This window comes from Danio rerio, chromosome 4, assembly GCF_052040795.2.
Source record: "Danio rerio strain M-AB ecotype USA chromosome 4, GRCz13ab, whole genome shotgun sequence".
NCBI lineage: Eukaryota > Metazoa > Chordata > Actinopteri > Cypriniformes > Danionidae > Danio > Danio rerio.
In genome coordinates, this window is record NC_141024.2 from 81,323,102 (window position 1) to 81,339,786 (window position 16,685).

At 42.8% G+C, this 16,685-nt stretch overlaps 11 non-coding genes across 11 annotated transcripts; 1 reads left to right on the top strand and 10 right to left on the bottom strand.

Moving 5' to 3' along the window:
* Nucleotides 1-534: 534 nt before the first annotated feature.
* On the bottom strand, nt 535-607 carry trnaf-gaa (transfer RNA phenylalanine (anticodon GAA)). The gene has a single exon. It is a non-coding gene; the product is annotated as a tRNA-Phe (tRNA).
* Nucleotides 608-695: 88 nt separating this feature from the next.
* On the bottom strand, nt 696-769 carry trnai-aau (transfer RNA isoleucine (anticodon AAU)). The gene has a single exon. It is a non-coding gene; the product is annotated as a tRNA-Ile (tRNA).
* Nucleotides 770-871: 102 nt separating this feature from the next.
* trnaq-cug (transfer RNA glutamine (anticodon CUG)) lies at nt 872-943 on the bottom strand. The gene has a single exon. It is a non-coding gene; the product is annotated as a tRNA-Gln (tRNA).
* A 791-nt stretch (nt 944-1,734) lies between these two features.
* Nucleotides 1,735-1,807, bottom strand: trnaf-gaa (transfer RNA phenylalanine (anticodon GAA)). The gene has a single exon. It is a non-coding gene; the product is annotated as a tRNA-Phe (tRNA).
* Nucleotides 1,808-1,895: 88 nt separating this feature from the next.
* On the bottom strand, nt 1,896-1,969 carry trnai-aau (transfer RNA isoleucine (anticodon AAU)). The gene has a single exon. It is a non-coding gene; the product is annotated as a tRNA-Ile (tRNA).
* Nucleotides 1,970-2,936: 967 nt separating this feature from the next.
* trnaf-gaa (transfer RNA phenylalanine (anticodon GAA)) lies at nt 2,937-3,009 on the bottom strand. The gene has a single exon. It is a non-coding gene; the product is annotated as a tRNA-Phe (tRNA).
* Nucleotides 3,010-3,097: 88 nt separating this feature from the next.
* On the bottom strand, nt 3,098-3,171 carry trnai-aau (transfer RNA isoleucine (anticodon AAU)). The gene has a single exon. It is a non-coding gene; the product is annotated as a tRNA-Ile (tRNA).
* Nucleotides 3,172-3,273: 102 nt separating this feature from the next.
* On the bottom strand, nt 3,274-3,345 carry trnaq-cug (transfer RNA glutamine (anticodon CUG)). Its single transcript has one exon. It is a non-coding gene; the product is annotated as a tRNA-Gln (tRNA).
* Nucleotides 3,346-4,135: 790 nt separating this feature from the next.
* trnaf-gaa (transfer RNA phenylalanine (anticodon GAA)) lies at nt 4,136-4,208 on the bottom strand. Its single transcript has one exon. It is a non-coding gene; the product is annotated as a tRNA-Phe (tRNA).
* An 88-nt stretch (nt 4,209-4,296) lies between these two features.
* trnai-aau (transfer RNA isoleucine (anticodon AAU)) lies at nt 4,297-4,370 on the bottom strand. The gene has a single exon. It is a non-coding gene; the product is annotated as a tRNA-Ile (tRNA).
* A 7,427-nt stretch (nt 4,371-11,797) lies between these two features.
* On the top strand, nt 11,798-11,879 carry trnas-aga (transfer RNA serine (anticodon AGA)). Its single transcript has one exon. It is a non-coding gene; the product is annotated as a tRNA-Ser (tRNA).
* Nucleotides 11,880-16,685: the final 4,806 nt, after the last annotated feature.

The following is a 16,685-nucleotide window of genomic DNA, read 5'->3' on the forward strand; positions in this document are numbered from 1 at the left end:
GAGGCCACCACAGAGCAAATGTGATCTTTTTTTTCTATTTTGACCACGTCGAAAATCGCCAATTATTGATTGCTTTGAGGGGAATTAGCTCATGGTTAAGCGCTCGCTTTGCATGGGAGAGGTAGCGGGAACAATGACTGCATTCTCCACCTCTGTTTTCATGCCTTTTTACATTGGCTTTTATTGCAAAGCTGGTGGCACCTTGAGGGTTTAAAGCGAAACTACTTACGTCAGCTTTGCCGGTTTCTGTGTAGTACATATCATTGCAACCCTTCAGAAGCCCTATCAAGTCACAGTTTTCTTTTATTCAGCAGCGTGTCCGCAGTGGGACATCAAAGCGCTAAATACATAGCATTATAGAGTGTTGTCGATCAGGCCATTGGAATCATCGCCAGAAGCAACGTGACCATCTGGGAGGAAGATAGTGTTTTGGTCAAGTGGAAGCAGGTGGACTTAAGGGTGAAGCAGCTAGGCTTTTTGGGTGACTTTCAGTCACCTGACCCTTGTGCACAAAATAGAACAACATCACTGTTTTGCCGAAACCCAGGATCGAACCAGGGACCTTTAGATCTTCAGTTTAACGCTCTCCCAACTGAGCAATTTCGGCTGCCTTTTCACAAGAATCCTGCAGCATTCATGTCTGTGAGACTAAGCAGAATCCTGAAATGCCTCTGAGACTTTAAAGGGTAAAAGTTTGGCCAGTACGGGGATCGAACCCGCGACCTTGGCGTTATTAGCACCACGCTCTAACCAGCTGAGCTAACCGGCCACTTTCTGCCATTTTTGCTAAAAAGCTCAGAGTAACTGTCATTTTCTTCAAGAGATAAGAATGCTATTCCAGCTTATTTTGTGCGGTGCTGGTAAAAAAACAAGGTCCCACCGAGATTTGAACTCGGATCGCTGGATTCAGAGTCCAGAGTGCTAACCATTACACCATGAAACCTCAAGTCTTCTGCTTGGTGCTGCCCGGGCCAAAGAGAAAATAATGTAAAAACAAAAAAAAAAAAAAAGAAAACGGCCTTGCCAGAAAGTAGCAGAATGTCAATAAAAGGCAGTGCCAATGTGCATTGATTTCTGAGTAACTCGTCATTCGGCATGCAGGGCTCCTCACACGTTTACTGGAGCAGGACCAGGTAGGGCCTTCAAAAGAAAAGCGCACTATTCCAGGCATTTTGACGACTAAATGGCAGGCAAGGCAAAGAGGCCACCACAGAGCAAATGTGATCTTTTTTTTCTATTTTGACCACGTCGAAAATCGCCAATTATTGATTGCTTTGAGGGGAATTAGCTCATGGTTAAGCGCTCGCTTTGCATGGGAGAGGTAGCGGGAACAATGACTGCATTCTCCACCTCTGTTTTCATGCCTTTTTACATTGGCTTTTATTGCAAAGCTGGTGGCACCTTGAGGGTTTAAAGCGAAACTACTTACGTCAGCTTTGCCGGTTTCTGTGTAGTACATATCATTGCAACCCTTCAGAAGCCCTATCAAGTCACAGTTTTCTTTTATTCAGCAGCGTGTCCGCAGTGGGACATCAAAGCGCTAAATACATAGCATTATAGAGTGCTGTCGATCAGGCCATTGGAATCATCGCCAGAAGCAACGTGACCATCTGGGAGGAAGATAGTGTTTTGGTCAAGTGGAAGCAGGTGGACTTAAGGGTGAAGCAGCTAGGCTTTTTGGGTGACTTTCAGTCACCTGACCCTTGTGCACAAAATAGAACAACATCACTGTTTTGCCGAAACCCAGGATCGAACCAGGGACCTTTAGATCTTCAGTTTAACGCTCTCCCAACTGAGCAATTTCGGCTGCCTTTTCACAAGAATCCTGCAGCATTCGTGTCTGTGAGACTAAGCAGAATCCTGAAATGCCTCTGAGGCTTTAAAGGGTAAAAGTTTGGCCAGTACGGGGATCGAACCCGCGACCTTGGCGTTATTAGCACCACGCTCTAACCAGCTGAGCTAACCGGCCACTTTCTGCCGTGTTTGCTAAAAAGCTCAGAGTAACTGTCATTTTCTTCAAGAGATAAGAATGCTATTCCAGCTTTTTTTGTGCGGTGCTGGTAAAAAAACAAGGTCCCACCGAGATTTGAACTCAGATCGCTAGATTCAGAGTGCAGAGTGCTAACCATTACACCATGGAACCTCAAATCTTCTGCGGTCTGCCCGGGCCAAAGAGAAAATAATGTAAAAAAAAAAAAAAAAAAAAAAAAAAGAAAACGGCCTTGCCAGAAAGTAGCAGAATGTCAATACAAGGCAGTGCCAATGTGCATTGATTTCTGAGTAACTCGTCATTCGGCATGCAGGGCTCCTCACACGTTTACTGGAGCAGGACCAGGTAGGGCCTTCAAAAGAAAAGCGCACTATTCCAGGCATTTTGACAACTAAACGGCAGGCAGGGCAAAGAGGCCACCACAGAGCAAATGTGATCTTTTTTTTCTATTTTGACCACGTCGAAAATCGCCAATTATTGATTGCTTTGAGGGGAATTAGCTCATGGTTAAGCGCTCGCTTTGCATGGGAGAGGTAGCGGGAACAATGACTGCATTCTCCACCTCTGTTTTCATGCCTTTTTACATTGGCTTTTATTGCAAAGCTGGTGGCACCTTGAGGGTTTAAAGCGAAACTACTTACGTCAGCTTTGCCGGTTTCTGTGTAGTACATATCATTGCAACCCTTCAGAAGCCCTATCAAGTCACAGTTTTCTTTTATTCAGCAGCGTGTCCGCAGTGGGACATCAAAGCGCTAAATACATAGCATTATAGAGTGCTGTCGATCAGGCCATTGGAATCATCGCCAGAAGCAACGTGACCATCTGGGAGGAAGATAGTGTTTTGGTCAAGTGGAAGCAGGTGGACTTAAGGGTGAAGCAGCTAGGCTTTTTGGGTGACTTTCAGTCACCTGACCCTTGTGCACAAAATAGAACAACATCACTGTTTTGCCGAAACCCAGGATCGAACCAGGGACCTTTAGATCTTCAGTTTAACGCTCTCCCAACTGAGCAATTTCGGCTGCCTTTTCACAAGAATCCTGCAGCATTCGTGTCTGTGAGACTAAGCAGAATCCTGAAATGCCTCTGAGGCTTTAAAGGGTAAAAGTTTGGCCAGTACGGGGATCGAACCCGCGACCTTGACGTTATTAGCACCACGCTCTAACCAGCTGAGCTAACCGGCCACTTTCTGCCATGTTTGCTAAAAAGCTCAGAGTAACTGTCATTTTCTTCAAGAGATAAGAATGCTATTCCAGCTTATTTTGTGCGGTGCTGGTAAAAAAACAAGGTCCCACCGAGATTTGAACTCGGATCGCTGGATTCAGAGTCCAGAGTGCTAACCATTACACCATGGAACCTCAAGTCTTCTGCTTGGTGCTGCCCGGGCCAAAGAGAAAATAATGTAAAAACAAAAAAAAAAAAAAGAAAACGGCCTTGCCAGAAAGTAGCAGAATGTCAATACAAGGCAGTGCCAATGTGCATTGATTTCTGAGTAACTCGTCATTCGGCATGCAGGGCTCCTCACACGTTTACTGGAGCAGGACCAGGTAGGGCCTTCAAAAGAAAAGCGCACTATTCCAGGCATTTTGACGACTAAACGGCAGGCAGGGCAAAGAGGCCACCACAGAGCAAATGTGATCTTTTTTTTCTATTTTGACCACGTCGAAAATCGCCAATTATTGATTGCTTTGAGGGGAATTAGCTCATGGTTAAGCGCTCGCTTTGCATGGGAGAGGTAGCGGGAACAATGACTGCATTCTCCACCTCTGTTTTCATGCCTTTTTACATTGGCTTTTATTGCAAAGCTGGTGGCACCTTGAGGGTTTAAAGCGAAACTACTTACGTCAGCTTTGCCGGTTTCTGTGTAGTACATATCATTGCAACCCTTCAGAAGCCCTATCAAGTCACAGTTTTCTTTTATTCAGCAGCGTGTCCGCAGTGGGACATCAAAGCGCTAAATACATAGCATTATAGAGTGCTGTCGATCAGGCCATTGGAATCATCGCCAGAAGCAACGTGACCATCTGGGAGGAAGATAGTGTTTTGGTCAAGTGGAAGCAGGTGGACTTAAGGGTGAAGCAGCTAGGCTTTTTGGGTGACTTTCAGTCACCTGACCCTTGTGCACAAAATAGAACAACATCACTGTTTTGCCGAAACCCAGGATCGAACCAGGGACCTTTAGATCTTCAGTTTAACGCTCTCCCAACTGAGCAATTTCGGCTGCCTTTTCACAAGAATCCTGCAGCATTCATGTCTGTGAGACTAAGCAGAATCCTGAAATGCCTCTGAGGCTTTAAAGGGTAAAAGTTTGGCCAGTACGGGGATCGAACCCGCGACCTTGGCGTTATTAGCACCACGCTCTAACCAGCTGAGCTAACCGGCCACTTTCTGCCATGTTTGCTAAAAAGCTCAGAGTAACTGTCATTTTCTTCAAGAGATAAGAATGCTATTCCAGCTTATTTTGTGCGGTGCTGGTAAAAAAACAACGACCAACCGAGATTTGAACTCGGATCGCTGGATTCAGAGTCCAGAGTGCTAACCATTACACCATGGAACCTCAAGTCTTCTGCTTGGTGCTGCCCGGGCCAAAGAGAAAATAATGTAAAAAAAAAAAAAAAAAAAAGAAAACGGCCTTGCCAGAAAGTAGCAGAATGTCAATACAAGGCAGTGCCAATGTGCACTGATTTCTGAGTAACTCGTCATTCGGCATGCAGGGCTCCTCACACGTTTACTGGAGCAGGACCAGGTAGGGCCTTCAAAAGAAAAGCGCACTATTCCAGGCATTTTGACGACTAAACGGCAGGCAGGGCAAAGAGGCCACCACAGAGCAAATGTGATCTTTTTTTTCTATTTTGACCACGTCAAAAATCGCCAATTTTTGATTGCTGTGAGGGGAATTAGCTCAAATGGTTAAGCGCTCGCTTTGCATGCGAGAGGAAGCGGGAACAATGACTGCATTCTCCACCTCTCTTTTCATGCCTTTTTAAAGCGAAAAGGTTTAAAGTGAAACTCGCCTGATTTAATCATCACCAGAAGTGACGTGACCATCTGGAAGTAAGATAGCTTTTTGGTCAAGTGGAAGCAGTTGGACTTAAGGGTGCAGCAGCTAGGCTTTTTGGGTGACTTTCGGTCACCTAACTCTTGTGCCCAAAACTGAAAAACAACACTACTTTACCGAACCCTGGTTCTAACCAGGGACCTTTGGATATTCAGTCTAACACACTCCCAACTAAGCTATTTCAGCTGCCGTTTCATAGTTTTTTTGCAGCGTAGACATGTGTAAGACCGAGCAGAGCTTGGTAAATGCATCTGAGGCCTAAGAGGGTAAGAGCTTGGCCAGTACAGGGATCGAATCCACAACCTTGCCGTTATTACCACCATAGTCTAACCAGCTAAGCTAACCAGCCACTTCCTGCCTAAAGCACTAGAAAGCCCAGAGTAAATGTCATTCCCTGGCCTTCAAGAGATTAACATTCTATTCCAGCTTTTTTTGTGCAGTGCTGGCAAAATAACAGGTCCCACTGAAATTTGAACTCAGATCGCTGGATACAGAGTGGTCACCATTACACCATGGAACCTCAAGCTTGTTGTGTGGTGCTGTCAGAGCTGTAGGGAATGAATAAAAAAAAAACGGCCTTGCAGGAAAGTAGCAGAATGTCAATCCAAGGTGGTGCCAATGTGCATTGATTTCTGAGTAACTGAGTCATTCTGAGTCATTCGGCATGCAGGGCTCCTCACATGTTTACTGGTGCAGGAATAGGTAGGGCTTTAAAAGAAAAGCGTGCTTTTCCAGGCAATTTGACGACTAAACGGCGGGCAGGGCAAAGAGGCCACCACAGAGCAGATGTGATCTTTTTTTTTTTTTTTTTGACCACGCCAAAAATTACCAATTTGAATTTTTCTGAGCGGAATTAGCTCAAATGGTAGAGCGCTTGCTTAGCATAGGAAGGGGTCCAATCTTCTCGCTCACTCGCAAGCGAACAAGCCGCAAAAACACGGAAAAATGCGACAAATTTCGCTTGCAGTAGTGTTCGCGGCTATGTGACTGTGCATAATGGGGTATTTTAGTTGCATATTGCATGTCACTCTAAATGTCATTTTTTGCGTGCTGGATTCGAACACACGATCTGTGTAACACAATATCCAATCAGTGTCGGTTTTAGCGGAGCCAATCAGCTGCGCTCTTATTGAAATTTTACTGACGTAACACAGGCAATTATATTGATATTACTATTATTATGTGGATATTGTTCTTAAAAAGCATATTACGTTAATTAAAAATGAATGCAAATGTTTCAATTGAACATATGTATGCATGTTTATGTATATATAAGTATATTATATATATTTATTTATTAATATATAAATATATACTATACTATATATATATATATATATATATATTAATATATGTTATATTTCTTTATGTAATAACTTTAAATGAATCTTTGGTTGAATCTTTGGTTGCCCACATTTGCTGCAAACACTTTTCTTCTCCTGTTCCCGTCTGCGCCTGTTCCTCTGGGTGTAACGGGACACAGGAACAGCAGGCGCAGGTGGAGCAGGTGCAGGTGGAGGAACAGCAGGTGCAGGTGGAGCAGGTGCAGGTGGAGGAACAGCAGGTGCAGGTGGAGCAGGTGCAGGTGGAGGAACAGCAGGTGCAGGTGAAGCTGGGACTGCACTGGATGTTGGTGCAGCAAATGATGGAATCACCATTGACACACTCCTGTCTGGGTTAAAAACAAGTGTGCCAAAAAATGATCCAGGTCCTGAAATGGGCTGCACAACACCTGGTGCTGTGGGGGGTGGTGCAATGGGGCACACCGTGCTGGGGGTCGGTGGAAAGGAGCACACCGTGGTGGGGGCAGATACAATGAGGCGCACTGTGGTGGGGGCCGGCGCAATAGGGCGCACTGTGGTGGAGGCTGGTATGATGGGGCACACTGTGGTGGAGGCTGGCTAGATGGGGCGCACTGTGGTGAAGGTCGGTGTGACGGGGCACACCATGGTAGGGGCTGGTGCAATGTGGCAGACTGTGGTGGGGGTTGGCGCGATTGGGCATACCGTCGTGGGGGCCGGTGGAAAGGAGCACACCGTGGTGGCATCCGGCAGGAAGGAGCAAACTGTGGTGGTTGCAGAAGCAGACTTTCGACCAGGTGGAAGAAGAGGTGCCTGTCCTTCTTTATTTGGAGGAAAGACAAACTGGTGTTTGGGGCCTGATGTTGTCGGTGCCTCGTCTAATTTTCCCCTCGGCAAAGGAAGCTGCGTATCTGCCACAGCAATTGGATCAAGTGGAGTCAGTCCCTGAGGGAGTACACTCATTTCCTGATCCTTTTGCCTCCGTTGAAACCTGATAATAAATGATATGTATCATTCATATATATTAATTTGGAAGTATTCAGGTAATTTAAAGAAAATAATGTGCTTTGCTTACCACTGAATGAGCGTCTTCTGATTTAGCTCAAAAAGCTGGATCACTGTTTCATCCATCAGCCTGCGACTGCCAAGCACCAGATCCCGGATGTGGTGGTAATCGGTCAGTTTTTTAGACCACCTGTGCGTGCGAACACCAGCCTTCTTGGAAGTGGACTTGTGTACGGCACACAGCTTTGTACAAATGGCCTCAACCAAGCGGCTGGTGCTAGGCCACTGTGCTGGACCCTCAGGATGTCCAATCAGACAGCGCTTGATGCTCTCCACACCTGGAGTGACTCCGGAGCGCTTCGGTGCCTTAAAGCGCCCATGTGTCAGCTGAGGCTGATGTCGAGGCTGGTAGTTGATGCGCTGTTTATCAACATCCAGGAGAGCTGTCCACAGCTGGATGGCCTCTGTCACCTGCAGGTCAGTGAGGTAAGGAGCCTCACGAAGACCTACCAAATAAGCAGCCAGATCCTGCACCTTATCCCACCCAGCAATGCCATCAGGTCCAATGACTACTCCCTGGTAAATACAGAATAAATTTATTATATGTGGAATAAAAAAAGACTAAATAAAATTAAGTTCTTAATATATCTTACCTGAGCCTCAACAGAGAGACTGTCTCCAGACTTGGATGGCTGTGACGGCACTGAGGGGGCTGGGCTAGGAAGCTGTCCTTCTCCTCCAGCTGATGTGGACGGCTCAGCCAGTAATGCTGGGGACTGAGGCAGAGGCGAAGATAAGGGGCTGTTTCTGAGATCACGGCAGGGGTCATCCTCATACAGCACTGGAACTGTGATGTCCTCCATGATCTCCTCCTCAAACCCGTCATCTTGTAGATCCTCGTCATGTACTTCCTCCACCAGCCTGTCTTCCTCCTCTGGGTTCTGGAGCACCGGAGTCAGGGTTTTGCCGGTCTGGCTGTAAAGGTGCTCCATTCCCAGCAATTCACCTTAAAAAATAAAACAATAAAAAAAACATATATTAAATAAAACTAATGATAAAATAAACATTTAGATTACCATTTTGTGTAGTACATTAAAAGCTTAATGAATAACTTCCATAACAACTAATTAATGGATTTCTTGCCTGTATATGCTCCAGGAGGGTGATAGCGGTTATCCCAGGGCTTGCGTCCTGAGACATATCTTTTGGTGGACAATGAGCATTGTGTTTTTCCTCTCTCTCTCCCTGCAGGTAACTGTGTCCACCTGGTAGCAATCATTGGATCTTTCTAGAGAGGAGAGAGAGTATTTAACCTGAGCTGCACTTCAAACCAGTGTTGGTGGTGTCAAGTGCAGTGGCGGAGCTTTTCTCCAAATTCAGACCTGACTCATGAGGTGAACCGATCAATTCTTTTTCCGGCTCTAAATGCGTATGATTGGCCCATGATGAACGAGTGACTCAGACCCGATAGAGGACTCAAGAGATGAACGGATCAATTCTTTTTCCAGCTCTAAACGCGTATGATTGGCCCGTGAGGAACGAATGACTGAAATCCGATAGAGGACTCGAGAGATGAACGGATCAATTATTTTTTTCGGCTCTAAACGCGTATTATTGGCCCGTGAGGAACCATTGACTCAGACCCGATAGAGGACTCGAGAGATGAACGGATCAAATATTTTTCCTGCTCTAAACGCATATGATTGGCCCGTAATGAACGAGTGACTCAGACCCGATAAAGGACTCGAGAGGTGAACGGATCAAATCTTTTTCGGCTCTAAACGCATATGATTGGTTTCTGCCTTTCCGCAATGAACGACACGAAATGTGATGAAGACTTGAAATAACGATACCACCTGCACAAATGTACGCACGCGCAAATTAACAAATCACTCCCTGAGAGGACTTGTAGTTCCCAAATCATATTGAAGATTCGTTTAAAATGAACGAAATGTTCATGATCGACCCATTACTAAACCTGGTCAGATACCTGCTCCAGTCGGGGATTGAACCTTGTGATCTACCCAAAGTGTTATTTATGGACATATTTCTTGAACCAGTACTGTTATATATGCATTAAGTAGTTTCTGGTGGGCAAAAAATACAAAATATAACCTTAATTTCGCTTCTTTCTTTCTAAATTTCTCAAATTTTCTTAATTTTCTTGTGCTTTTTTCTTCCCCTTCCAAAACAGACTATTGTTCCCCAGCTTTAGCGGAGTCAGTAGAGGGTCCAGGGTTCAAGTCCGTGTTCGGGCATGAGAGACTCTTTGTGGAGCCACAGCTTTTGCCGTTGAGCTATCGCTTGCTGAAAGTTTCATCTGAATGCACAACACGTGTACTAGGCATGAGGACATGGGAGAACAGGCAGTCTTGTAGTCATGGCTAAGTGGTTAAGGCGATCGACTAGAAATCCGTTGGGGTATTCTCCCGCAGGTTCAAGTTCTGCCAACTATACCCACATCCTGTTCCTTTTTAAAATTGCAGCAGTCATCAATTGTTTGCATTTCCATTGTTTCTTGGGAATAGCGTTGTGCTGGTAGGAGGAGAAAAACAACAGTGTGTTCTCACTGAAGAGAAAGGGGCATATCACATGGAGGAACATACCACACAAGAGCCACAGTGGCTGTCCCGTAGCTCGCTGTGATCGTATAGTGGCTATTACTCTGTGTTGTAGCCGCAGCAACCTCGGTTCGAATCGGGATCACGGCAGGTTTTTCAAGGTGGTATTGGATTTGCAATCTGTGTTGCCATTCGTAATCTTTAGCCACCTTTTAGTGCAGGCTGTGCTAATGGCACGTCCTGAATGTTTACGTTTCCTAAAGTGTGGAAGACTAGGGATTCGATATGAGAAACAGGATCTATGATGCCAGTATGCTGTGTAGATAAGTACTGATCAAGTCACGCTTCTAAGGCATGGAAGGAATCTTTTCAATTGTTGAGTGTCCATTCATTGCCACAACAGCAGAAAGACCTTCTGCAGTTATCATTGATCTATTTAATGTCTCCTACATGACATGGAGTCCAAACTATTGTGTTGTACTGATTTCTACACCTACAACAACCATAAACCCAACCTTAAAGTAACCTGTCGTGTTTTAGCAACATCTACACCAACCGTAAGCTTAAACCTCATTTCACAGTAAACTTTACTGTTCTGTGAAGGTCTGCGCCGACCACAACCCTAAAGATTGCCTACTTGTAAATTACTGTTGTGGAGCCTGGATAGCTCAGTCGGTAGAACATCTGACTTTTAATCTAAGGGTTGAGGGTTCAAGACCCTGTTTGTGTGTGTAAGGCTCATTTTGTGGAGCCACAGCTTTTGCCGTTGAGCTATCGCTTGATGAAAGTTTCATCTGGATGCACAATACATGTACTACACATCAAGACATGGCAGCTCAGGCAGTCTTGTAGTCATGGCTGAGTGGTTAAGGCGATCGACTTGAAATACGTTGGGGTATTCTCCCGCAGGTTCAAGTCCTGCCAACTATACCCACATCCTGTTACTTTTTAAAATTGCAGCAGTCATCAATTGTTTGTATTTCCATTGTTTCTTGGGAAAAGCGTTGTGCTGGTAGGAGGAGAAAAACAACAGAGTGTTCTCACTGAAGAGAAAGGGGCTTATCACAGGGAGGAACATACCACACATAGATCACAACGGCTGTTTCATAGCTTGCCGTGATCGTATTGTGGTTAGTATTCTGTGTTGTGGCCGCAGCAACCCCGGTTCGAATCCTGGTCACGGCAGGTTTTTCAAGGTGACATTGGTGTCGCACTCTGTGTTGCCATCCGTTATCTCCAGCCTTCTTTTAGTGCAGGCTGTGCTAACGGCACGTCCTGAATGTTTACGTTTCCTAAAGTGTGGAAGACTAGGGATATGATATAAGAGAAATAGGATCTTTGATGCCAGCATGCTGTGTAGATAAGTACCGATCAAGTCACGCTTCTAAGGCATGGAAGGAATCTTTTCAATTGTTGAGTGTCCATTCATTGCCACAACAGCAGAAAGACATTCTGCAGTTATCATGGATCTATTTAATGTCTCCTACATGACATGAAGTCCAAACTATTGTGTTGTACTGATGTCTACACCTACAAAAACCATAAACCCAACCTCAAAGTAACCTGTCGTGTTTTAGCAACATCCACACCAACCATAAGATTAAAACCCCATCTCACGGTAAACTTTAGTGTACTGTAAAGGTCTGCGCCGACCACAACCCAAACCTTGCCTACTTGCAAATTACTGTTGTGGAACCCGGATAGCTCAGTCGGTAGAGCATCAGACTTTTAATCTGAGGGTCCAGGGTTCAAGTCCCTGGTCGGGCGTGTGACACTTATTTTGTGGAGCCACAGCTTTTGCCGTTGAGCTATCGCTTGATGAAAGTTTCATCTGGATGCACAATATGTGTACTAGGCATAAAGAAATGGCAGTACAGGCAGTCTTGTAGTCGTGGCCGAGTGGTTAAGGTGATGGACTAGAAATCCATTGGGGTCTCCCCGCGCAGGTTCGAATCCTGCCGACTACGTCCTCCCCCGTTTTAAAATTGCAGCAGTCGTCAATTGTTTGCATTTTCATTGTTTCTTGGGAAAAGCGTTGTGCTGGTAGGAGGAGAAAAACAACAGAGTGTTTTCACAGAAGAGAAAGGGGCTTATCACAGGGATGAGCATACCACACATAGGTCACAACAGCTGTTTCATAGCTCACCGTGATCGTATAGTGGTTAGTACTCTGTGTTGTGGCCGCAGCAACCCCTGTTCGAATCCGGGTCATGGCAGGTTTTTCAAGGTGACATTGGTGTCGCACTCTGTGTTGCCATCCGTTATCTCCAGCCTTCTTTTAGTGCAGGCTGTGCTAATGGCACGTCCTGAATGTTTACGTTTCCTAAAGTGTGGAAGACTAGGGATATGATATAAGAGAAATAGGATCTTTGATGCCAGCATGCTGTGTAGATAAGTACTGATCAAGTCACGCTTCTAAGGCATCGAAGGAATCTTTTCAATTGTTGAGTGTCCATTCATTGCCACAACAGCAGAAAAACATTCTGCAGTTATCATTGATCTATTTAATGTCTCCTACATGACATGAAGTCCAAACTATTGTGTTGTACTGATGTCTACACCTACAAAAACCATAAACCCAACCTCAAAGTAACCTGTCGTGTTTTAGCAACATCCACACCAACCATAAGCTTAAAACCCATCTCACGGTAAACTTTAGTGTACTGTAAAGGTCTGCGCCGACCACAACCCAAACCTTGCCTACTTGTAAATTACTTTTGTGGAGCCCGGATAGCTCAGTCAGTAGAGCATCAGACTTTTAATCTGAGGGTCCAGGGTTCAAGTCCCTGTTCGGGCGTGTGAGGGTTATTGTGTGGAGCCACAGCTTTTGCCGTTGAGCTATTGCTTGCAGAAAGTTTCATCTGGATGCACAATATGTGTACTAGGCATAAAGAAATGGCAGTACAGGCAGTCTTGTAGTCGTGGCCGAGTGGTTAAGGCGATGGACTAGAAATCCATTGGGGTCTCCCTGCGCAGGTTCGAATCCTGCCTTCTACGTCCTCCCCTTTTTTAAAATTGCAGCAGTCATCAATTGCTTGCATTTCCATTGTTTCTTGGGAAAAGTGTTGTTCTGGTAGGAGGAGAAAAACAACAGAGTGTTCTCACTAAAGAGGAAGGGGCTTATCACAGAGAGGAACATACCACACAAGGGTCACAACGGCTGTCTCGTAGCTTGCCGTGATCGTATAGTGGTTAGAACTTTGCGTTGTGGCCGCAGCATCCCCGGGTTGAACGGGGTCATGTCGTGAATTCGACTTTTCATCAATTAGAAATTATCAGACCGGAGGTTTTGAATATCAGAAAATAGACTTTATTCTCCATAATAAAGCCGAGAAAGAGCAGAGCAGACCCCAGAGCATTCTGAAGTCTCTCCGGGACACCTTCTAAAGTATCTGTGTTCTCCATAATCTTTATACAGGTAATTATGACACACCCCTTTGTGTCTCTTTTTAACTCTTGACCATTTTTGAATAGGTTTTCTAGTCTAAGGGGTCCTGCTATTCTTGGCTCTCAGCCCACTAGCTCATGTCAACAGAGATGTTACAGGTCTATGTCAGCTAAGTATAGATACAACTTATGCAAAGGAACTAAGGGTTTACATACATTGTTATGATAGGATAATAACTTGATAATATGTTACTCATTCTAACTTCTGCCACATATAGCTTCATACAAGTATTTAACATATATGATCAGTGCTTTACATATTCAGTTATTCTACACAATCAGTCACTCAGCCTTCTCCTAGTGTTGCTCCTGTGCAGGCATACTCATATTACACAGTATTTTTAACACATGCTGGCATGTTTGCTGCAAACACTACATACATTTTGAGAAGAGAAAATTAACTGCTTTACACTTAGAAAATACTTAACACTGAGAGAATAGAAATCTTCTTCAATCCCTCCTCTTAAGACTTTAGTCTTAATATTATTGTCTTTTAACCCAAAGTGCAATTTCATAATCCAGTTCTCTTAATTACCTCTATCTAGTAACTGATATAAGCCACATAGCTGTTATCAATTGACTAGATTATGCCACTGTACTTTGACAGAAGTCCAGCCAAACATCTCCCCTCTCTTTTGATTTGAAGGAAGTAAAAGACTGTACTCTGTTTTTTCTCTTAACACATCAAAGACAATAAAGTTTTAAGCATAAGTATTCAGTTGGTTCAGTCCTAGCTGCTAGTTTTCACACTCATGTAGAATATACTGAAGTGATATTATATATAGGTACCAAAAAAGCAATATGCAAACAAATTCAATATACAAACATAAAAAGCATCAAATGTTGATCTTGATCTTTGCTCATCCTTGTTTCTCTTCTTCTAAGCTATCAGCATCTTCACTTGACTTTAATAGATGTTGATGGAGATGTGTGGTACGGAGTCTGAGTTTTGAAATCTGCAGTTGTGCATTCATCATCCCTTGACTTGTGGCACTTCTGTATGTGGTATTCAGGCATATTATCAGAACCACTCTTTAATTTGTTCTGATTAACTTCTCCTTCCACACGTTGCACTTAGTAGTTTAGAGCTTTGGAATATTCAGGCTCCTCTGTTTCCGGTCAGCTTTCCCTTGCTGGAGTTGTTTCCTTTCGCTTCTTTGAGGCATTGGTACCTCATCATGGCATTCACTTTGGCAGCTGTTGGATTTGCCCTCATCCAGATATGGTCCTTTCCTCCTGAGCTCTCTCCTTTTTCCAGAACATCCACAGATAGACTCGATCAACTGGACCAATTGGACCTTGTATCACTGCTCTCTCACATGGCTCCTTTCTGGTTTCCTGCACAGATATCGCTTTGCACATGGCAATTAATTGTTTCTTCATTTAAGTTCCCTACTGCATTAGACATCATTCCAAGAGGTTATGTGTAAGGTTATAGGTAAGATTATATGCAAGGTTTTATGCAAAGTTTCATGTGGTTTCTTGCAAGGGTCGACCCAATAGCAGTTCATGCGATGCGGTGTTAGATGCCTGTTTCTGTCAGTTTTCATGCCATCATTCACCAATGCACTTGTTAACACATTAATCCCATTAAGTTTATTATTTTCATCAAGCTTTGGCCTTGATGGATCATCTTCATCTCTTTCAGCCATTTCTGGTAATTGAGCAAAATACAATTACTCTCTCTTTTGCTTTATTCACATTTTTTCATACTCCTTTAGATGTTTTTATTTATTGATCACTTATTAACTTTGATTTTAATTACTTTATGAATGCAAACCTTTTATGAACTTATTTCTGCTGATGTTTCAAATCCTTGGAAGTACTTCTTTCATCACAAATGAATAACTGTTCCTTCTTCATAATTTGCTACCATCTCCAATGATCTACTCATCATAGTTTCTCAACTGTGCTTGTTTACAGAATAATTCTCTATCCAGTCAACATCAAAAACAGTCATCATCTCTCACTGTTTGGAGCAATGGTCTCCAGTCAAGTCTTTTAATTGATCTAGATCTTTGTGAAGCTGTAGATAATTCAATCATCCACATATTGTGACAGTGTCCATCCTAAGATCTTCTCCCTAATTTTAACCCTTATGCATTCTGGTGTATACAGTATTTGCTAGTCATCAGCCTACACAAGAACAAACAAGTTTCTACCCTCCTCTGGTAGTTACCTAAAATAAACTCAATAGAAACTAAGCACTTAATATATTTACCATCCAAAAGAACATATCTCCACATACAATATGAACTTCAGCTGGAAAATCTTCTCCTATTGATTGCTCTTAAATCATACTATCAACATTAAGCCTCTTTTATCTGTCTTGATTAACCATTTATTTTAATTATCAAATTAACTTCAATTAAATATTATTAGTTACTTATAATTTATTACTTCTTTAAATTTAAATTTAAATAGAAATGTCTAGGACAGATTGTATATTACAGTAAATGTTTCTATTAATGCACCAATTTTTACACTTTTTGATAGAGTTTTATACCTATTTCAGCATCTAGTGTTTTTCTTTCTGGGCAGATCTACATCTGATTTAATTTGAACCCTGACTATGCTGGCTGATTTTATCTGCATCTCAGTCCTGTAATGACAATCATTTAGTTTGAACTTGACACTTCTTTCTTTTACTAATCGATTTTCTGAGCTATATATTAATTCCTTTTTGTCTTTGAGTTATTTTCTTTTGGCTCATAATTATTTCCTGAGGCATTCCCCTCAAATTAGTTGTTCATACAATTTTGATGCATTTTTTTATCAGCTGACTAAAACTTACTGTATGTATTGTAAATTTCAGTTTGCTCTGTTTTAACTATTATTCCTTATTAATTCCTTATATTGTTTTCTTAAACACTTTTCTCTTTCAATTTTTCTTATAGAAATTTAGAACTGTCACTTTCTGACCTTATGTCCTATGAATTTTATTTCAACTTGTTATTTCAATCTTCTCTTTAACTATAAATAATTTTTCTAGATTTGAATCTCTTTCCAGTTTTCAATATCCAATCTTGATTTAGGCCATTCACAATAAGATTATGTTAAGATATTTCCTTTACTTAGTTTTAACTTAAATACTTAATTCCATTCTTATTTATTCTCCTATTTATTTATTGCCTTATCAAAAGCTTTTTCTTTTTCTTTAGTTAGTCTGCTGCATTGTAATTTATCATTCTATGTTTAAGGACTTTTATGATTGAACCTATTAAAACTTAAACCTAAATTTTTTAACATTCATCATAACATATTCAATATTTAAAGTTTCACCTTGAAATTACCTTATAACACTTTTTCTTACTTAAAATTTGCAT